The sequence below is a fragment of the Varroa destructor genome, unplaced genomic scaffold (assembly GCF_002443255.2).
Source record: "Varroa destructor unplaced genomic scaffold, Vdes_3.0 BEIS01000005.1, whole genome shotgun sequence".
NCBI lineage: Eukaryota > Metazoa > Arthropoda > Arachnida > Mesostigmata > Varroidae > Varroa > Varroa destructor.
This window is the reverse complement of record NW_019211458.1, coordinates 6883580-6903334: the sequence shown is the minus strand read 5'-3', so window position 1 is coordinate 6903334 and position 19755 is coordinate 6883580. Positions and strand designations below refer to the sequence as shown.

The 19755-nt window shown below is 38.2% G+C and overlaps 1 protein-coding gene and 2 long non-coding RNA genes across 11 annotated transcripts in view; 2 read left to right on the top strand and 1 right to left on the bottom strand.

Moving 5' to 3' along the window:
• Positions 1–19755, top strand: part of LOC111251477 (secretin receptor-like) — a 112434-nt gene that overhangs the window by 38299 nt on the left and 54380 nt on the right. The window lies entirely within an intron of this gene.
• The window catches only part of LOC147755223 (uncharacterized), a 29870-nt gene that overhangs the window by 5081 nt on the left and 5034 nt on the right, over positions 1–19755 (top strand). Inside the window, exons 2-3 of one of the 2 annotated variants that reach the window (XR_015328797.1) lie at positions 15747–15918; positions 16790–17018. This is a non-coding gene — a long non-coding RNA (uncharacterized LOC147755223). Of the gene's footprint in view, positions 1–15746; positions 15919–16789; positions 17019–19755 lie in introns of those variants that run through there. The other variant, XR_015328796.1, reaches the window with a different exon arrangement.
• Positions 13655–19755, bottom strand: part of LOC111251479 (uncharacterized) — a 29892-nt gene continuing 23791 nt past the window's right edge. For 2 of the 3 annotated variants that reach the window (XR_015328795.1, XR_002673801.2), the window contains exons 4-6: positions 15711–15915; positions 15366–15490; positions 13655–15041 (exon numbers count right to left, since the gene is read on the bottom strand). This is a non-coding gene — a long non-coding RNA (uncharacterized LOC111251479). Of the gene's footprint in view, positions 15042–15365; positions 15491–15710; positions 15969–19755 lie in introns of all 3 variants that reach the window. The other variant, XR_002673802.2, reaches the window with a different exon arrangement.

The following is a 19755-nucleotide window of genomic DNA, read 5'->3' as shown; positions in this document are numbered from 1 at the left end:
AGACCTAGAACATTTCCCAAGCAATTGCCGACAATATCGTATGTAGCCTGAATCCTTCAAATTTAACGTTATCATGGCTTAGTCAAAAAGACATTTTCTATTTGTACTTGTATGGTGTTTTAGCATCGATAAGATGATAACCATAACTTTTCCCCGTGAAACTTGTGACAGCTGTGAACTGACTATTACTTGAGTTAGAAGGATTGCCCTTAACCCTTCAAGAGATATTACCCGAGATATATTGAAGTCATTTTAAAAAATTTCTTGGCGAAGCGACAGGCTAAATAAGATATTACTACAGAAATAATAAACTTTATTACCATTGACATCATTTCGCTTAGAGCGTTGTTGAGGTGTGCGTTAATCTTATGGACTACTTTGAGCACAACACGACTTAGTTGCCATCAGACGATGCCGCAAGCTTCGCCTGACACCTGTTTTACCCTGAAGTAACAGAAATCGGAATTTTCCTTTAAAATCCAATGCGGCTGCACTTAATTTGCGAAACTTAGAGAATAGGAAGCGATTTTCGATTTCAACTTTCCTTGACAAATTAGTTATCAGTTAGCAAAAAGGAATCAGTTCTCCAAATGATCATCACCCTTTATAGGAGAAAGGAACTCTCTCTGGCTGAAAAGTATTCTCTTTATTTTGACGACCTCATCACAGGCTCTTAAAAAATAAATTTTTAGCAAATCTCAAAGAATCAAGAATAAGCGACTAATCTACGGAAGCGATCTGGGGCAAAAAAAGCCAGATAGACACAGACCTTATATGGTGTACTAAACTAATTCACGAATTTTGTTCCGTACCTGCTTTGATATATAAGTCTAGAGTGTGAGGGTTTACAGTATCTCAGGCTCAAAGCAAGGTTTGCTAAGTATGGCCGATCACAAACAGCTTCCACATATACCTTTTGCATATTTGCACTCGTAGTCTTCGTGACGTGAGGTCGAGCACTGTGCTATAGCGTGTGCTTTATCTGCGTCTGCTAATTTTATTATCATTCCAAATTATTGACAGTAATTTAGCTCTAATTGATAAAATCAAGGCTCACGAAGTTGTAGCGGATGCCCCCAATACTAGGTCATCAAACGGACACCATCGACTATTGAGGCTATCTATTTGCTTCGTACCGCCCGCTCGGTAGTATCCTCCTTCCGACCTGGTACGAAGCTAAGTGTCTCCATCTTTGACCTCTATTTAAATCACACGATATCTATTTTTACATTATTTTATTTGAGCGACTCAGGCAGTAAGGCGTTTTATGTACATAAGAGGTGACTACAGCTCCCATACGCGTAGCCTGAGATGAGTCGGCTTCCGCAACAGGTGTTAACATTTCGTTATTCAGTTTCATATGGGGTCTTCCCTGAAACTCATTCCCGAGCTCAAAATGTCGTCCCTGGAAATTTTAATACGGACTGCTCATTGTGTTCCAGTAGTAGATCTTTTACTGAATAAATAAAATAAATAAAAATATACACGACCACCAGTCTTTACCGCTGTAGTTTCAACATGGAACTTATATTTATAAATGGCTCGAATCTTTAATCTCTATGACTCAGTGTAACTCGCGTATGAAAAGCTCGAGTGACGATAACCGAGTATACGATCTCAGATTCTAATGACAAGTACAAAAGTATCCTGGAAAAAATGTTGTAGTATCATAAGGTAGCGCTATTTGCAAGGTAATGTGGGATTAATGTTTCTTCCGGCTTATGTTAAAGATTATATATTTATATACAGCAAAATACAAGGAAATTTGCACAGCAAGCCCTGTACATCACAAAAGCATGAAAGGCTAGTTCAATTATTATTACATATTTACATACTGGTATGTCACAACGCGAACCCCACAAAATCCCCAAGTGCCTGGTCGGAAAATGATATTTAGTGGCGAATAAAGCGTCAACGTTACTTTATAGAACAAGGCATCCTCGATACAACTTTTGCCGGCTTACAATCTAGCAAGACAATAGTATCAAGGCCTGGTTACTTATCGGGACTGACCTAAAAGTTTCGAAAGAGCGTTTGTTGGCATTTACTTTAAAGCAAAAATGAAACTTAACTGTTTCAAAACTATGTCGGAATACAACAAAGAAGGATCATATATGCAAACACTAAAAAAACTTCGTAGTACAACGCTTAACTTTATATCTTAACTGTAAAAAAGCATTACCCGAAGAACATCGTTAATTTCGCAAAAGACGATCAACTATCTTAACATGGTCAATATCTTTCAGAAAGGTCGAAAAAACCTTCACAAAAAAAAGCTTATTTGTTTACAGTGAGTTTGTTGACGTCTGGGCTAACTTGAGCTCAGCGTGACAGATGCGAGCGCTGGTGTACCTAACAGTTCTGGCAAGCATTCCGAATATTCGGAGCGCACGCCACCGCTAACTTTTGTTTACAAATAGTTTGTAGTCCGTCACCATGGACAGACAGTAAAATAAACTGACGACCCCAACTCCAGTTCTTTTTTTTTTTTTTTTTTTTTTTTACAAATCACAACATGTCAAGAAACACCTCTAAATGCACGCTTTTATAGTCACAACTTTTTTTCCATATTAAAATGGTGCCTATGCTTGAGAAAGGCTCAAATAAATGTTGATAGTAATTATAAGAGCGCCTGTTATTAGTGTATGAATTTTGATCTGTGATAAATGGCATCAATCCACCATATTGAGATAGCAGTACAAAGGGTCGTGTTCAATGTGATGTCACTCGGGTGACCGCTTCGGAATTATTCGTAATTTTAAAACAAAACATATCTAGCGTAATAGCCAAAAATGTCGTATCAGATACATTATCTAAGCTTCTCAATTCTAGCAGACCTAGTCCTATGGACCTTGCTTTTTAAAAACCCAAACAAATCTGATGATGTTAAATCGCACAATAACATGTGCCTTGTCACAGTTCAGGCGCCTAACGCAAAATTGCGCATCCAACAAACATCTTTCATAATAATTTTTTTTTTATATATAGCTCGACGCTTCTTCATTTGTTCACTGGTTCTGTAAGGTAGAGATATTAATTAATTCAGATGGTTAACACTGAGGTTTTCACGATGGGAGACAAAGTAATGTCGTACGATGAGCTCAACTTTTGCGATAGGTAAGAAATCGAAATGCTCAGATACCCTAACATGTCTTCGGTAACAATCTCTTGAGAGTGGATCTTTCGTGAACGCCTAGGGTACATCAGATACAGATCTAAAGCGACGCGCTGCAGGCTGACGGGTATGCTAGCGAGAATCGGGTTTTTCTGCATGACGTTTTTTTATCAAAGACATACAAGTACTTAAATAGCTTAATAAAAGCGCTCAATTTTATTGGCCGTACTACTATTCATCGGCAAAATGCATATCATTGCGTTCTATAACCTAAAGTGTTGTTAAAGATGTTAAAAAAGTTGTTAAAGGTGTTAAAAAAGATATTATTAGTCAGAACCGTTTTTGATACAGAAAGCACTAGCATTGCCTACTCGTATCTATACACTCCAAAATGTAAATGCTTCACATTGAATGAGGCGAACGATTGTAAAATACGGAGCTGATCCGCTGAAAATACCGACAATTCGAATTTTTTAATTAGAGCTTCTCGAAACATAATTCCTCAAGAACCTTATTTAAGCATTCGCTAATTTAGCGTCCCACGTGCCCGTGATCACAGTTACGCAAACCTCATCGTAGAAAAAACTGGAGCTGGGTCCTAGAGGTCAATGACCATTTCGCCATCTAGTGCATGAGTACTAAATAAAGGTAATAATTACAAACTTTCCGGGCAAACCTGAAGTCGTTTTGCATACAGTTTCTGCATAAAAAATGTCCACCATGTACGATGCCTGTAAACCGGATGACAATCTGCAGCTCTTCATAGTATCCTTTTGATATTAATAATGCCGACTCTAACCAGGTATCCAGATGTTCGACACGGAGATAGAACTCTGTAGCTGTCTGCAAACTTCGTAATGAATAGAAAAAATTGCCGAACTGGAAAATCGATAGGCCGAGTTTCTGATCCGGCAAAAAGCAGACAATTAAAATTTAAGCCTGGCAAAATTGTTCATCTATCTAAAAGATCATCAGAAACTAAAGTTCTACCAATACTCAAGTTACGCATAAATTAAGAATGGTTTGTGTCTTATGCGAAGCTTTTGATTATTTCTTGCCAAACGCATACTTTCAGCGTTTTCCAACGAGTGTGCAAACAAAAACTATTCGTTCTTCTGATCAATGGCGTTCTAAAGCACAGCCTCGAAGATGGCTTATGTCATTTTTGCACGCATGTAAGGCCCCTAGCGATTTATCACGTTATCACCCCATAAATTGCCTTCCTCATTTTGCATTGTAGTGCACTATTCGTCGCTCGTTTGATTCGGTCCTTTAAACGATTCAATCTCTTTTAGATAAACCGATAGGCTTGCTTAAGGCAACGGACGCAAAGTACCCGAAACAAGGAGAGAACACAATCGTGATTGCTTAGCTTAGCTTGGGTTACAAGGAGGCCCCCAAAGCTTTTCCCATTGTACCTTACAAATGGATAGCAAACGGTCGAAGTAGAAAAATTTCTATCATAAAAGATACAAATGAATGCGAGATTCCCTCCAGCATCCTACCGTGCAGCATCATGACTGTTTTCGGATTATTTCTTTATTAAACATATTTATTAGACAATAGGCTTATGTAATGTTGAGGTAGGCGAAAAGTGTTGTTAAGGTATACCCCAGTTAAATTAGCCAATATGCTCAACGTTTTGTGTTTTAAAGATAAAACTAGTACCAGCCATACACGAAGTAGCACTAATAACTCTACCATAATAACGCTCAGCAAGTATGGATTCATCTGATGGCAAAATATCCCTGTTACCGGACGCTATTTCTTTGCATAGATGATGACGGGCCACTCAGAGAAACAAAAGTGTAGCCCATTGATTTAGTAATTAAATTGACAGGTCTGGAACTAACTTTTTCGCTCAGATATCATTAAGTAGAAAAAAAGATATGGCTGGTACCATGACAGGAGGAAAAACTATATTTATTTTTGTTCCTTTTGCGTAAATTATTATATAAATAACTACTTTATACATTTTTTGTCATCACCTCTGACGAACGAATATTCATTGAAGTGAGTTTCGTGTTCTGTCTGATATTCTCGGTATAGCTAGGTTATTGTATTATAATCAAGAATATAATTTTTATATTGTTAGTAAATGAAAACTTGCATAGAACTTCTTAAATAAACAGTCAAAATGATCGGTATATATCGGCTGGTCCTGCATCATATTTACTAAATTAAAGTGAATTTATCTATAATTGGCCCTTAGTTTTCAGTAACGGAAGTTTCCTTCGTAAAGGTAGCTGGAGATATCATCACCAAAAACATTCAGAAAATAATATACTAGGTCCGCTCTTAGGCTATAGACCTGATAGTTGTCAATGTTCGATTTTGAGATTTTTTTTGTACAGGCGTAATCTATGCGCTAGAGGCAAAAGCATCGGATTAAAACATACTTCCAAGTTTCTTCTAGTACAGAGGGGCTCCGCGGAAAATGATGGTAGGAAGGAAAGAGTGCTCTAAAAATGATTAAAGTAGCTCGAATCGAGATTCAGGCATAAAGCTGTAAGTAAACTAAAGTGATTTAATCTTCCCTTAACAATAAACCTGAGTCGTTATATTATTCGATGAACAAGCCTATCAGCAAACCTGAAAAGCTTCATTGAATGTCGAAAAGGGCAAGCGGACCTTCCTGAAGTCTGAAGCTTTACTGACGCTCTCTTTAAACTGATTTGTGTGTCCATGGGAAGATCGTTGTTCGTAACCTTGACCCATTCGTCAATACAACCTTTGATATTTTCATGCTCGACGTTGGTTCCTTTTTTTCTTTAGCAATCCTAAGCGTTTACGAGAGCGGAAAAAAGAGTCCGTTAATATTGAACATAGGAATCACGGATATGCTTCCCATGGCAAATAAAGCCAGAGAAAATGCCCAAAGAATAAACAGCAAGGTAGCCTCGAAGTTTCCCGACTGCTTTCACTTCATAAATCATGAACTTTAAAACCATATCCTCTAGAGTGTTATCGTTAGCACTTCTTCGAACGTTATTAGCTTATGATCAGAGCGGCCAGGGCATCCGCTGAAAAATGAGAGTCAATGATTTTTATGTCAGGGATTAGAACAAAAAAATCGATCAATAGAAAGCTGTTATTAGCATGTTATCGAGTCCCTATAACAGCGTGAGCAATAATGTGTTTACCAACTAGGGGATATGGCAGGTATTCTGAGGTTAAGGCCGGGTGTAAACAAACTTTGCGTCATGTTTTAAGCCACAGCAGCTTGAAACAATGTCCAATGAAAATGCCGGTCGCAAGATTAAAGCATTCATATAGTATGCTTTTCATTTAATTGTACTAGCCCGTTCAAGAAACAAGCATTAGCAGAAAGCCTAACAGCTATCGCTAATGACGGCATTACTTCGATTCGATGAATGCTAGCCGAGGTTTCCAAACTTAGTTATGGGACCGGCGTTAGGAAACGGTTGAAAGGCATTAGCGGCCTCCACTTTCGACATTACTAAAATAACCCAAACCTCTTCGGCAGGATCCGACGTCAGCATAAACGTCAATAGCAACCGCTTTATGGGTCGGGAACACAGTTCCGTTATTATTTAGAAGAAATATTAAAAAACCTACGCGGTATCGCGCCTCTTCGTTACCCTAAACAATATTGAAGGCATTACTGGGAAACTTAATCTAAATAGTGTATAGCGGTTCCAAGTTAATTGGCCAACACTGGATTTGATATTAGTCGTACCCTTCCGGATGAATGGTGTGGTTGCCTAGGCTGTAACCTCCTATGAGATGTCTGTTCCTGAATGACGTCTACTTTTCTGCCCAGAGCTCCTGAATGTGGTCTACTTTTCATGACTCAGAAATATAGGATAGATTAAGGCGTCAGGCGAACGATGCTAAACACGACGGTGTTTTTCTTTTGAGAAACTAAAAAAAATCTCGCAGTATAAGCATATCGACCACTTTATGAGTACCACGATGAGGCAGTGAACGAAAGTCAAGGTCACTGCAATTGTATTGTGGAGGTACAGATTCCTCGCTGTCACTCCTGTGTATCTTGATAATGGAACTCCTAGAATTATGTATGATGTGATTAACTTAAGAGTTAAAAGGAAAAAGAACAATGGCTGAGTATGCGGCTAATGACGCTGACGGGACGAAGTTGAGCACAAGTTTATGGGCGTTTGTTTTGTTGTTTGCAGCTGTTTCGCAAATGTAGGAAGAACAACCTCACCACGAATCGCACGTAAGTTTTAAGTGGAATGCTTAAGGGTGGTAGGTTATGCTTTCCACCAAACACTACGGATACAAACATCATGCATATATATAGCGATACATGGCAACCGCGAAGCTAGTTTCCCAATCCAAGATAAATCTTCCAGTAATCACGCTGGTTACTTGCATTGCTAGACAAAACGATTAGCTAGGAGTTCAAAGGGATTACGATACCGATGAATTGTAAAATAGGCCAAAAAAAAAAAAAAAAAAAAAAACATTTACTACCTAAGCAAAGTGCTGATTATCAGAATGGAGCTTGATTTAAATCGGTTTATAGACACCTCCTGTTGACTTTGTAGTTTAAGGCAGATGACAGGCGTGGCATTTTTCATAAATGCAAACAGTCAACGCTTGTAACATGAATTGTGCTGTTATAGCCCATGTGTTTTTAATGTTGTGTTGCTTTATTAAACACAGCATATGGCATGTCGATAGTAATGACTTGACGCTATGACGCTAATTATAGGTCTGCGAAAATTACGCGGGTCACATCATTCGCTATTTACAAACGTCTACTATTGACATCCCACTCACACAGTTGACCGCCAAATGCAAGGCCAAGGCCAAGGCCAAATAAAAGGCGCTCGCGAATTTCCAAATAGCACTATCATATCTTCATAACGAAGATCGAATAAAATAGCATAATCTGTTTAAACTAGGAGCTTTTCTCACAGGATTCTAGCGGCGACGTCCTGGTAGTGATATTGCGCTTCGTTTATTAAACACAAATAATCAAATATGGTGCCTGAGTTCGCTTTTAAAATCACTCGCCCAGTTTGGTGTATTAATAAATTAATGATTTTGCAAGTGCAGTATCGGAACACAGTATTGGGAATCGGAGAACAATGATAGAAAATGCTGATATGCCTGGAAGAAGCCTTTTGTCAATATTAGAGAGAAACGGCCAACTACAATTCTGTCAACGTATTATTTACTTGGCAAAAAACAAAGCCCAAGCAAAACAAACGTGTGCTGTACAAAAAACAAAAGTAATGTCAGGATGGCAAGACGTATGGAATGATTAAGAAACACTAACACCAGCTGTTCCATCAACAGACGATGCCATATACTGTACATCGATGGATAGGGTTCGCTTTGCAATATGCCGTCGATAGAGCATTAGTAACAATCCGGATAGCGGATAACAGCTGCAGACCTTCCGTCCGATCTCAAGCTCAAGTCGCCCTTTCAAAGCGGAGCCGGAAAACGCTTAATACTATTAGGTTATTCCTAGCTATGTGAGCGATACAGGTTCTGCTGCCCGTTTTTACATTGCTCCGTAATACGCATAGAAGCTGCTTCAACGTATTTGAGTCCTCCTACGATTTTCGCATACATTCTCAGCAGAAAAAGCAGCACTCAGACGCCTTCGCATACAATAGCCTAGCTGCACACAATAGCTCGTTTAGTTCTGACATAATGGCCATTACGTTTACATAGTAAAGGTCAGTAATGACCGTATTAGATATAACGTCGGCAGACTGTGCATCTTTGTTTGATGTCAAAAGATAATCAATGGAAGATAACTGACATAATAAGGGAACATTCGAAACTGATAGGCTAGCAAAAAATCCCAAAGGTATGAAGAATCGGAGGAAAAGGTGGGAGATTTTCTCTATTTATATTGGCCTAAGCTGCCAACATGCATTACAAGAACCACAAGAGTTCTATTCAGCTGTAGCTCTATATCAGGTAACTTTTCCTTGACACGAGCTGTGTGCGCATCGTATTAAGTGGATTACAGGCGAAGTCATTCCTATTAGTGGACGGCAAATGCCAATTTGGTGCGAGTAGTTTATTTAAGGTCGAGCTATATTCAGAGCCGTTCCTGAAAGACGTACAGGTTTTTGAAGTAGTTCACGACGGTATATGCTAGTACATCCTACGCTAGCATGTGGCCCCAAGAAAGCATGATATATAGTAGTTGCCCATTGAATGGTCACTTTGCTCTGCTTGGAAGAAAAGTTGCCAGAATGTCTATTGTGTTTTATTACACCGGCCTGTGGTATTGGAGTCTTCATTTCAGGTATGTGTCTTTAGGTTTATATAATGGCTAAATATTCTGGTAGATCTTGAAGGGAGTTCGGTATCCAGTATGAGTCCAACTTTCTAAGTTGGAAGGTGAGAGCCTCCGGCAATGTTCCAGGACGACTAACTCAAGCGCACATGATTATGCTGCTTTCATATACAAGGTTAGCACTGGGAGAAACGAATCCGTATTAGCTCTATGCACCATCCCAACCTAGCTACCTGTTCTAGGTAAGTGGGGTTGGTAATTTTTTGGGCCGCAGTTGACTAGCGAAGGAGAAGCACATTGTAAGCCATTGTTTGCATTGAATAAGCTTTCCGATGTATCCACTCGATTGAATAATGCTCTCTAGTCAATGCCGATTATTGACACACAAATGTTGCACATGTTTAACCGATATTGCTAATCAATATTATCTAATGCTAAACTGAAATTTCAAGCATGAATATAATGTTAGTAAACCGAAGGTGGAACTGCGCCTGACTAGCTAACTATCTATTATTTCCAAGTAGATAGGCTAGAATCTTGGTATCCATTAAATTTTCCCGATAAATACATCACATTTTAATACGTTACGCGTTTAGGTTGATTACTTAATAACAAATTGGTATGAGGGAACCACAAACATCATGAATTACCTCTATCTTATTCTCTAGATGCCCTCTCAGCGGTTTCCGCTTGATGTGGTCGTTTCTATGGATGTAATATCGTAATACTGATACGTAATTTGGTTTATTTTATGAAACTTAATTTCGTGTAAGTTGACGTTAATGTACTTCATTATATACGATACCCATTTAACATTCATTTATTATTTCATTTGAATAGCAAGTGCTTTGCGTGAAACGTTATTTTCGGCATATATTTTATTATTTTTATATCGTGTATATATATATATATATATATAGTAGGATAGTATTTTTTATTCGTTTTACATTTTTTTGTTTGTTATTTTATAGTGACTGCGTTTAATCAGTCCTTTGGCAATTCGTGCGCATAAAAGCTCGGCGAATTGCTTCACATCTCTTGAGATAGCATTTTCAGGTAGACCTTTCTTATTTTGTTCGTACAATTCGCAGATCTAAAATTAAACCACATATACATGCATTTGATTTGTGTGATCAAATACTGGTAACAAGTAAGTGCTTATATAGAGCGTCAGGTCAGTCGTCTCTTGTTTGTTTCTCCAAAGCATAATAATGACGCAGATCAAGATCCTCAGTCTAGAAATGACCTTATACAAATGGGTCAGCTTAACTTTTGTTATTTGAAATGAGACTATTAAATATAAAAAATAGTCTATTGAACATGCACTTTATAGGACACGATCAGCTTAGGCTGGCGATCTATTCAACTACAATATTAATTGGCAGATTCCATTCCGGCAAATTAGGGCGAAAAAATTGTTTTGACAATTGGCTCAACTAAACGCTATACGGTTACCCCATACTTACCCCCAAATCGATCCAGAATTTGCGTTCGACATTGGCAGCCTTCTATCCACACCAGTCATACAACGCATTTGTAACGCATTTTGTGTATGCTTTTTAAGCAGGTTCTCAAAAAGCCAAGCTACTGTAAACTTATACAATATTTAGTAATTATTAACTTAATTAAGTGCAAATGAAATAAAATGTTGCGTATTCGTACTCCGCTCACAGCGAAACTGGACCGATGGCATTGCATTTTTACAACGTTTAAGACAACCGGGTTTAACATAAGCTCAAAGATAATGCTGGTCAAAATCATCAATTTTCATTCAACTTATTTTGTCGCTGATTCAATCATTCTATGCTAGTACTAGTTTGCCTATTCACTTGAGCGCCAATAGGCTTCTAATCATTTTAGACGTAAATGCCTCAAGGTAATCACTGAGACAGGGCAATAACTTGCGTGAAATTTGATGTAGTACGAATTAAATGCGTCATACATATGATTATTACTTCCTTACGTTCCGTATTTAAGCTACAGGGTCGGTTAGCAGTAACTGGCGTACATCTAGTGCCTTCCAGTCAGTAACGCGTTTCGTCTGCTAATGTTAGGCTTTTTCGAGCTTCGAACATAAACACACTTTGTTTTAAGCTAAAAGTCACTCATGTTATACGGTTTTTTAGGGCGGTTTCGGGCGTAAAGCTGGAAACACTTCTGGAAATCTTGTTATTTTCTCACCTCTATTCCCGTATTTAGGAAAGTGTAATGGAAACAAATCGCGTAATGCGGATGGCTGACGACAGCAACAGCCCAATATGGCGGTGTGTGTGCATATGTCGGGAATACGGGACATGCTATTATGAGAAACATTAGCTCGACAGAGCTTCACAATTGCTGGATGGTGGGACGAATTAAGAAAAACTAATTTAGGCAGTGCAGTTTCTATTTGTAGTCAACATCACAGGTCGAATAGATAAAAGGGTAACATTTGAATGAATCTCTGAGTAAAAGCTCTTGCTTGAATCACAACCTGCATATGTACCTTATTAGAGCCACAGACAGTGCCGATAGTTTCATTGTAAGTGCTAATTTCGGAAGAGATATATTTTTATTTACATTATCCTTATAGATAGTTAACCAGGTTGCCTGATCGCGCTACAAACATACTTTCGCCACCCTAAATTCTAACCCATAAAGTCGTTAAGTAGCAATGAGAAAGAAGCCTTCTTCCCGTAAATAACACCCCGGCATAAAACATTGAGAACATTTAATTCTCATCAGGTAAGCGGCATCATCTGACTTTCCGATGCGATCTTTTTTTTGCCCCTTCAACCGGGAGTCGGTTCCGGTCACTTAACTGTGAATGTCAAATCACACACGGATCAGTTTGGTCCAATTCTGATAATCGGCCTAATTGTACCTAGCGTTGCCAATGCGTGGCAACCCTGGCAAATAAGAGCCATTAGCAAAGTCAATGCGTGATCATTGTGTGTGAACCTCGTTCGTTGTCTCGCCAGCGTTCTCGCTGTGATAGGTAAGAACACTCTTGCGAAACATTTCAATAAAAACGAACTTTCTCCCTAAATAGACGACCTCAAAGCTTCCCAGAGCTCAAAGCAGCTCTTCAACTAATCTTGCAAAAGATGTAGAATCTGTTTTTTTTTTTTACTTAATAACATCAAAGTCTCATCATTGTATCTGTGTGGACTACTTCCCGCTGTTGTTTAGCGTGTGTACTTCGCTTGCGTACTGTATACATTTTGACGTTATTCGAACTTTGCGATTTGAAGTTGTCACGTAGTCAACTCAAATTCTGAAGATCCAATTTCGAACGTTTACTGATGGTTATAAGATAAAGAGAAGTCAGGGAACTCTGTGCTGTAGACCAAGATCGCTAAGTTAACTGCAATTTTGTCACAGCAACTTCAATTTTATAGCTGAAAGGTTGTATCGTTCGTGGGATACACATCTGCATACGATAGGCACAGCAAGAGGGGCACAACGTACGATTATTTACGATGTGTTTTATTTCAGTTGCGATATTTCATGAACAGTGTATCCGCATATATTTATAACCTTTGTTTCTAGTCGCTTGCTATAATATCTATAGAAGCAATCCACCTGCTGCCGGCTTCTAAACTAATAAGTGTCCCAAACACGAAATTGACATAAACGAGCTTCGGACATATATCTAGCAGTCCCCTGAATGCATTTGTCATCAACATTGAGCTGTTTGCCTTGAGGACCTCAGGCAGGCCGTCACAATTCTGTATAGATATTCCCAGCCTTTTAATGAAAAATGTTGTCATTAAGCAATCCAATAGGTCAATGGTATTTTCTAATTAGCACTCGTCATTCAGTAAAAAAGGATCATTTTAGGGATGAATATATGAGATTTCGTTTGAACCCCCCGAATACCCATGAAATTTTTCTCGCATGCCCGCAAAAACACTTGATGCTTAACGCCGTGCTGATGGTTATTACTATTATTATGTATTATTAAAAATATAATACTGTTACTATATATTATATATGTCATTGAATTTTTCTTTCGCTCAGTAATGGTATAATATAGATTCGGTTGTCCGCCTTATACTAACAAACAATGTGGTTTTGTTGAGTGGATTGACCCCATCTATGGTTCTACGTTCGTGGTTGAAGTGCATAGGGTCGGTCAGTGCTGTGCTATCCGATTATTCTTATCTCATCAACTGATCTACATCTGCGGTGACCAGACCAAGACGTATCGTATCTGTTGGTCAACGGGAACAGCTGCTATAGCGTCCCCTGAGTAACGTTAATGGTTGAATAAGCCGATTACTCTACAGGATTTTAAGGTTTTGAGTTCTGTTACGCCAAATTCGAAACGAATTTAATCGTTTACTGGCGTGTAATGCTAAATGTTTCAGTCAAAGTTCCGTATATGGATTGGCAAAAAGCTTTTCACCTACCTTCAGATTCTGGCATGTGTAGATTTTTGAGCTGTACAGTAGAAGCTATAATATTTCTTTAACATTAGCTTTTTTGTTAAAAAAAAAGAATGAATCGTTTTTTCAAGAGTTTGTTTTTTTAATTTCTATTAATTCAATCGCCTTACTTCTAATTGGCTCTTCGAAATGGTTCGTCCTGGTGGAAACCTTTTAAGACTGGCCATCCAACGATTTGTTGAGAAGCTGAAGACCACGGAAGTGACCACGCATCCAGACTTTGAACGTAAAGACTGGTTACTGTGATCACGTAAGCTTTTTATCTACGGCGAAAATGTGGTTCAGGCGTTTTTTTTTTCTGGTAATAGTTACCAGAAAGGGTACAGCACAAGTGTTTTCGTCTGTCCTATTTGTAAAAAAAAAAACGAGTTTTTTGCTTTTCCCTTTCATCTACGGTGTTTTCGTTACAATCTCATGACGCATGCTTGGACGATTTCTATATTGACCTGGGATGAAGTGTACAGTCCGTGATCTTTTTCCGTCAAACGCAATCGTGATTGGTGATTCGTTTGAAGTTTTGAGGTATATCCATCTGCACTTTGGTCTTCCGTTTTTAAAATTGTCGAGTCAGCAAAAAATTATCGTTTCGCTAAGAAGTCCTTGTTAAATATTTTCTCCAATTTTCGATAGATTCCACTAGGCCTTACTGCTTCAAGACATAAAACCTTGATCATTTAATCACTAAGTGCTGCTTTTTCAATACAAAAGTCTCAATTCATTCTTTTTCTATAATACTCATATAATCTCAATAAACTTATAAATAATCGAAAGTGTAAATATTGTGTGCTAACTGTACGCAGTTTGAAAATCCGATAAACAGTCTAGTATTTTTATAATGTGTTTCTCCCGCCTAAAAGGCCGATCGCGCATGTCCAGTCATTTTTCCAATATCGAACAGAATCATCCAAGGTATATATTTTGTATAGAGTATAGAGAGCTTGGGTCAATCATAGTCGTCACAAGGGGGGAGCGTGTATGATTCGATCATACAGGCAACTGCCACTTAGCCCTGAGCGTCATATAATTATTTAGGTTACGCGTAATATTAAAATCATAATATGCGTTTAAGCGACGATAGAATGTTAACATAGAGCGTTCAAGATTCTTTGACATGAAATCTTTGCTTGTTTAGGGCCAAATATGTTTCTTCCGATAAATGTATACTAGTAAGTGTATAGCGTCCGTACGAAAAGTAGGACCGGGTTAGTTTGTGTACAGACAGCCTTGCCCAGATGTGGTGGACCTGTAATATGTGGCGATATACACACGTATAATATCAGTGATTTGCGGAGCGTTTAGATATGTGCATCTTTCCGAAAAGGCGAAAAATTGTAGATACGTGAGAACAAGAATTCGAATACAGTATTTTTTATTTGAAACATTTTTCATGAACCTTCCCATTTAATGTCATTCGCGTCATTTCTGGGTCTACAAAAAAATTTCTGGGATACAAAAAAGTTTCGAAAACTAGTTCCCTATGTTTATAAGTAACCTTTTAATAGTAACCGTTTATGCAACAATAACCTTAGACGATTCCAAAAAATTCAAACAATAAACAAACACCTACCGGGTCACAAAATATCAAGTGGATTTTGACGTTTGGTGCTTGGCGAGTAGAAGATCTTTGATATATTTGTGGGTTTTTTCCTTGAAAAAATAGCGATTGAGCCGGATGAACGGATGAGTTACACGCTGTAATAAACAGACGACCATAGTGTGTGCCAATTTATTTTTAATGCCCGTTCTAATAAATATCTACGAATTTTTGGGACAGCTTTAGTACCGATTTTTTTTTTATTTCACCATAAAGTAGACATGCGTTAATTATATCTCGAACAAAAAAACCGGTAAATTGTGTTTTCGGCTTTGCTGGAGTTCTTTTATTCAAATACTGGTTTAGCATGATTCTTACAGGACTTCACTGATACAGCATCCAACATCTTTTCAGGGCTTGGGTGATCGTGGGCTTATTACGTAAACTTTTCGCTTGAAAAGAATCAAATCGAGATGACCGAAGGACGCGTCAGGGCGATTCACTTTGCAAACTTGTCTGCCTTCGTTTTGTAGTCCCACTTGTCCGTACCCGCGAACGAAAGTTTCTCGTCAGTTTGAACGATCTGGTTAGTAATGAAATATACAGAATGTCGTTATGACTGCGCTAAGTACTTGGCTGAAACATATAAGCAGTAACAGATTTTGAACCAGTTGCAGATGATTACTTATTCCCTAGTATGTCTCACTCAAATTGTCACTGCTTAAGCCTTCTTCACGTTAACGTTAACTTCTAGCGCATCGGTATTCTCTGACATCAAGTCGCAGAAAACTGTTTTGCGTAACTGATGCTCGTGCCCGTTGGTACCTTTCTTAAATCATCAATAGAACACAATAAGACTGTAGTACCTACGCAGGTAGGTTATCTCTACTACGTAAGGACTCGGTACCTTCACCACCATTAGCAAAGTGCTACTTTACGTGAAAGAAGTAGTAGAATAATATTGACTTAAGTGATATTCGTCTCTTGGCATTAATGTATAATAAATAGGTGCCACCCATGCCTATTATTGCACAGTCAATCACAGAACTGCTCTACTGATAGGGATTGAGCCTACTTACTTCCATTCATTACCGTCGTCGCCGACTGCCATTCAGGGTTATGCACCAAAGCAATTTGCCAAGATCATATCAAACGGCATATTTTTTTCGCTTAACTAGTTTAATATCACAATACACCGGCAGCTAATTCTATCTACGTATAGATTTTTTTTGCGTTGATCGAGCCGGTAACTTGCTCGGCCAACTTCAGTCTGGGGTCGTTGCCAATGATGATATCCTATACGACCTGCGTAAATAGAAAAGATAATTTTTTTTTTGTATCATTGTAAATCTGTATCGTTTTGCGCTTCATTGATCCACAATATATAACAGACAAACAAACTTCAAATTACCTGAATCGTAATTGAAACTGATCGCTAGTACTTGTTTGCTTTTCAGGTAATCTAGAATGACTTGACAACATACGTAAAATGTATTCGATGCTGTTATCCATACAATTTAGCCCACTTTTTAGTGCAATCCTGCCTTATGTGTCTAGTAATCTTAGTAAAGCAAATATCCACAATACCAAATGTTACGACGAGGCGCCAATGCAGAACGATATCTAAGACTCTTCTAGCACACCGAAATTCTATAATGGGCTTGTAAAGTGGTATTTGCACAAGAAAATACGGTTCGATACCATGAGAAAGACGTACGTAGCAGTCAACAACGCTATGGTCAACATGCTCGGATAACTTATTTTGAGACAATGAAAAATTACTAGAGAATTAGGCGTCAGCGAACGACCACAGAGAATATCGTATATCGAGCACACCATCCTTTTATTTGGCATTCATCTATAAAATGTTTATAGTTATATAGCAGTACAATGCCTATGTTTGCGAACTGGGATGTATCCGTGTAGCCATAATACATTAAGAGCAAGATGTTTTGTATCTTAAGGAGTGATAACTATTCATTTGGGAGAGAAACAGTTTCTACATGCTGAAACGTATAAAGGTCAGCTTAGATGAATACGCTGCGAATAGGTGCAGGCACAGGCGCTGAAGTTGATTTAATTCAACAAAACAAAGATGGTTTTTTTGGCTTCTATCTGACATATGGCAGCGGATTGAATAAAGCTGACCTACCCTAATTAGACCTAATTAGGTCTTAGCCGCCATCGTCATCACTGCGTTCATTAAACGTTAGATTCACACGCAAAAGGTTCCAGCGCTAAGGGTCGCTTTATATTTATCTAAGAAGTATTCGAAAAACCAGTGTATTGGCACAAAGTCATATCACTAAACGTTGCTACATTCACCTGTTCAACGCATGAACTCGTAAGTGGACAGGGGAAGGAGTAGTAAAGCTGTTCGTAGCAGAATCTCCTTCTGTTAGAGAGTGTAGATAGTCGACAAAAGTGTCATAGTGCCCTGTTTGTAGTTTTGTAGTTTGTTTGTAACTCACTAATTTTTTAGATATCTAATATTTATTGAAACCTTTTCTACATCAAATACTTGTAATGGCATTTGATTTTACATGTTTCTGTTTACCGAATGTTTCTATACGTACAGAGAAATATTTTGCCTATGGAACATATGGAAAGGTTGCAGTATTTACAGTAAATACTTACCGACTGTTATCTATGAATCTCTATACCTAAGCTGATCATTACTATCCATGACCTGTTTTGACCTGAGTTTGCCTGTCAATCATAGCGATACGTTGTGGTGCAGGTTTAAATTCAAGCATAGACAAAACGTCGTTTCCGCCTGCCGGCCAGCCACCTATCTGATGGAACGTCTAACGACGATACCGTGCTTATAAATCTCGAAACATTTTAGAAACATTGGTACTAAGCCAATGTTAGTTCACCGAAGCCATTTTTAATCCAAAGATCATCGGCTCTGTTGTCACAATGATGGCAGACAAAGGAAACTACTTTTTGATCAAAGACAATTGAACTTTACTAAAGAAGGCCGGCTTCATATTAGGATCGCTTTATTTTAGCCTTGGCAAGTCGTTATACACTACGGCTGAATGTAAGTGGATTGACGAGATTTATCGAATGCAATAAGAGTCTTAAAGCCACAAAATGTCTTTTGATCCAGTGCGTAATTGATGCCGGTAAAATTCTTAGTAGCGTCTATAATAGTCATATTCTTATTACGTAGCGATATTGCTTTACCGCTGGCTAGAATCAAAAAGGAGAGATTTCGATCAAATTAATCGATTTTTTACAAGCCAGGTATCGTCGCTATTGACGTTTTGATGATAATGACGGGAAAGAAAAATTTCTTATACATTTTGTTTTTATACATTCGAAAAGATGCAAGGTAAACTAAGAACAGTCGATAGGATGTAAAATTAGAGCGCTCAGTATATAGGTATACTAAGATGTTATTAGAACAAAGCATCGGTCAAATCGACTTGAAACATAAATAAGTATTATGAATCTGAGGAACAACAATGCATTTAAATCATTCCGTTAATGCCTACAGCAAAAATTAGAGCTGCTGCTATTATGTCACGCTGGTGTTTCCTGACACCCAAAATGTTTAGAAGCTTGTCTAGAATGTACAAAGAAAGCAGGATTTTACTAGTGCAATTCGAAACAAGAACCTGCATAGCCTCCTTGCGTATCCATCTGTAATCGTATACACGTATCGTTAATTTTTTTTCTCGCTTAATTTTCACACAGTCTAACAAAATTTGAGGTGCGAGGCTGTAAAGCTTGACGTCTGGAATGCTCAATCGAGGGTGCGCATAGCATAAAGATTTCAAATACTGATTGTCTGAATAAGTACTCGAAGTTTCACGTTCGCTAGTGATGGTAAGCCTAGACCCAATTAGGCTGCCCCACGTATCCCTGATTGTCGTAGTAAAGTATGTTACCTCTATACGAGAGCTTTTCCATTTAATTGACTCAATAGGAGTAGCGAGACCGGTGCAATGAATGATAGGATAATCTATATGGGCTTAAGTATTCCATTTCCAGGAATTCAAATTTCCGATCTGCTACCGGCAGGTGTCAACTTTAAGCGTAGGCCGTTATGTACCTGATCGGAGTCGTTAGACACGGGCTAGTTACAAGAAATTAAACGACTGTAATTATTAATGAATTAATCAGAGATACTTAGAGAATATTATCGCAATAATTAAACCACAGACGACCTACTGAATTTTCTTTAAATATGTTGTGCAATTATTCGTTGAACATCGCTGGTTAAAGAACGTCGGACACACAGACAGCGAGTACCGATTTCTCAATATTCTTTTTTCGATTTTTCATTTTTTTCGATTTTTTCAAAACCCATTTTCAAAATTCCTTTTGGTTTTGTAGTCATGGTTCCCGTAATCCGAATCTTCCAGAGAATAATTTCGAGCGATTCAGAAGTAGATTCCTGAATGCGTACAAT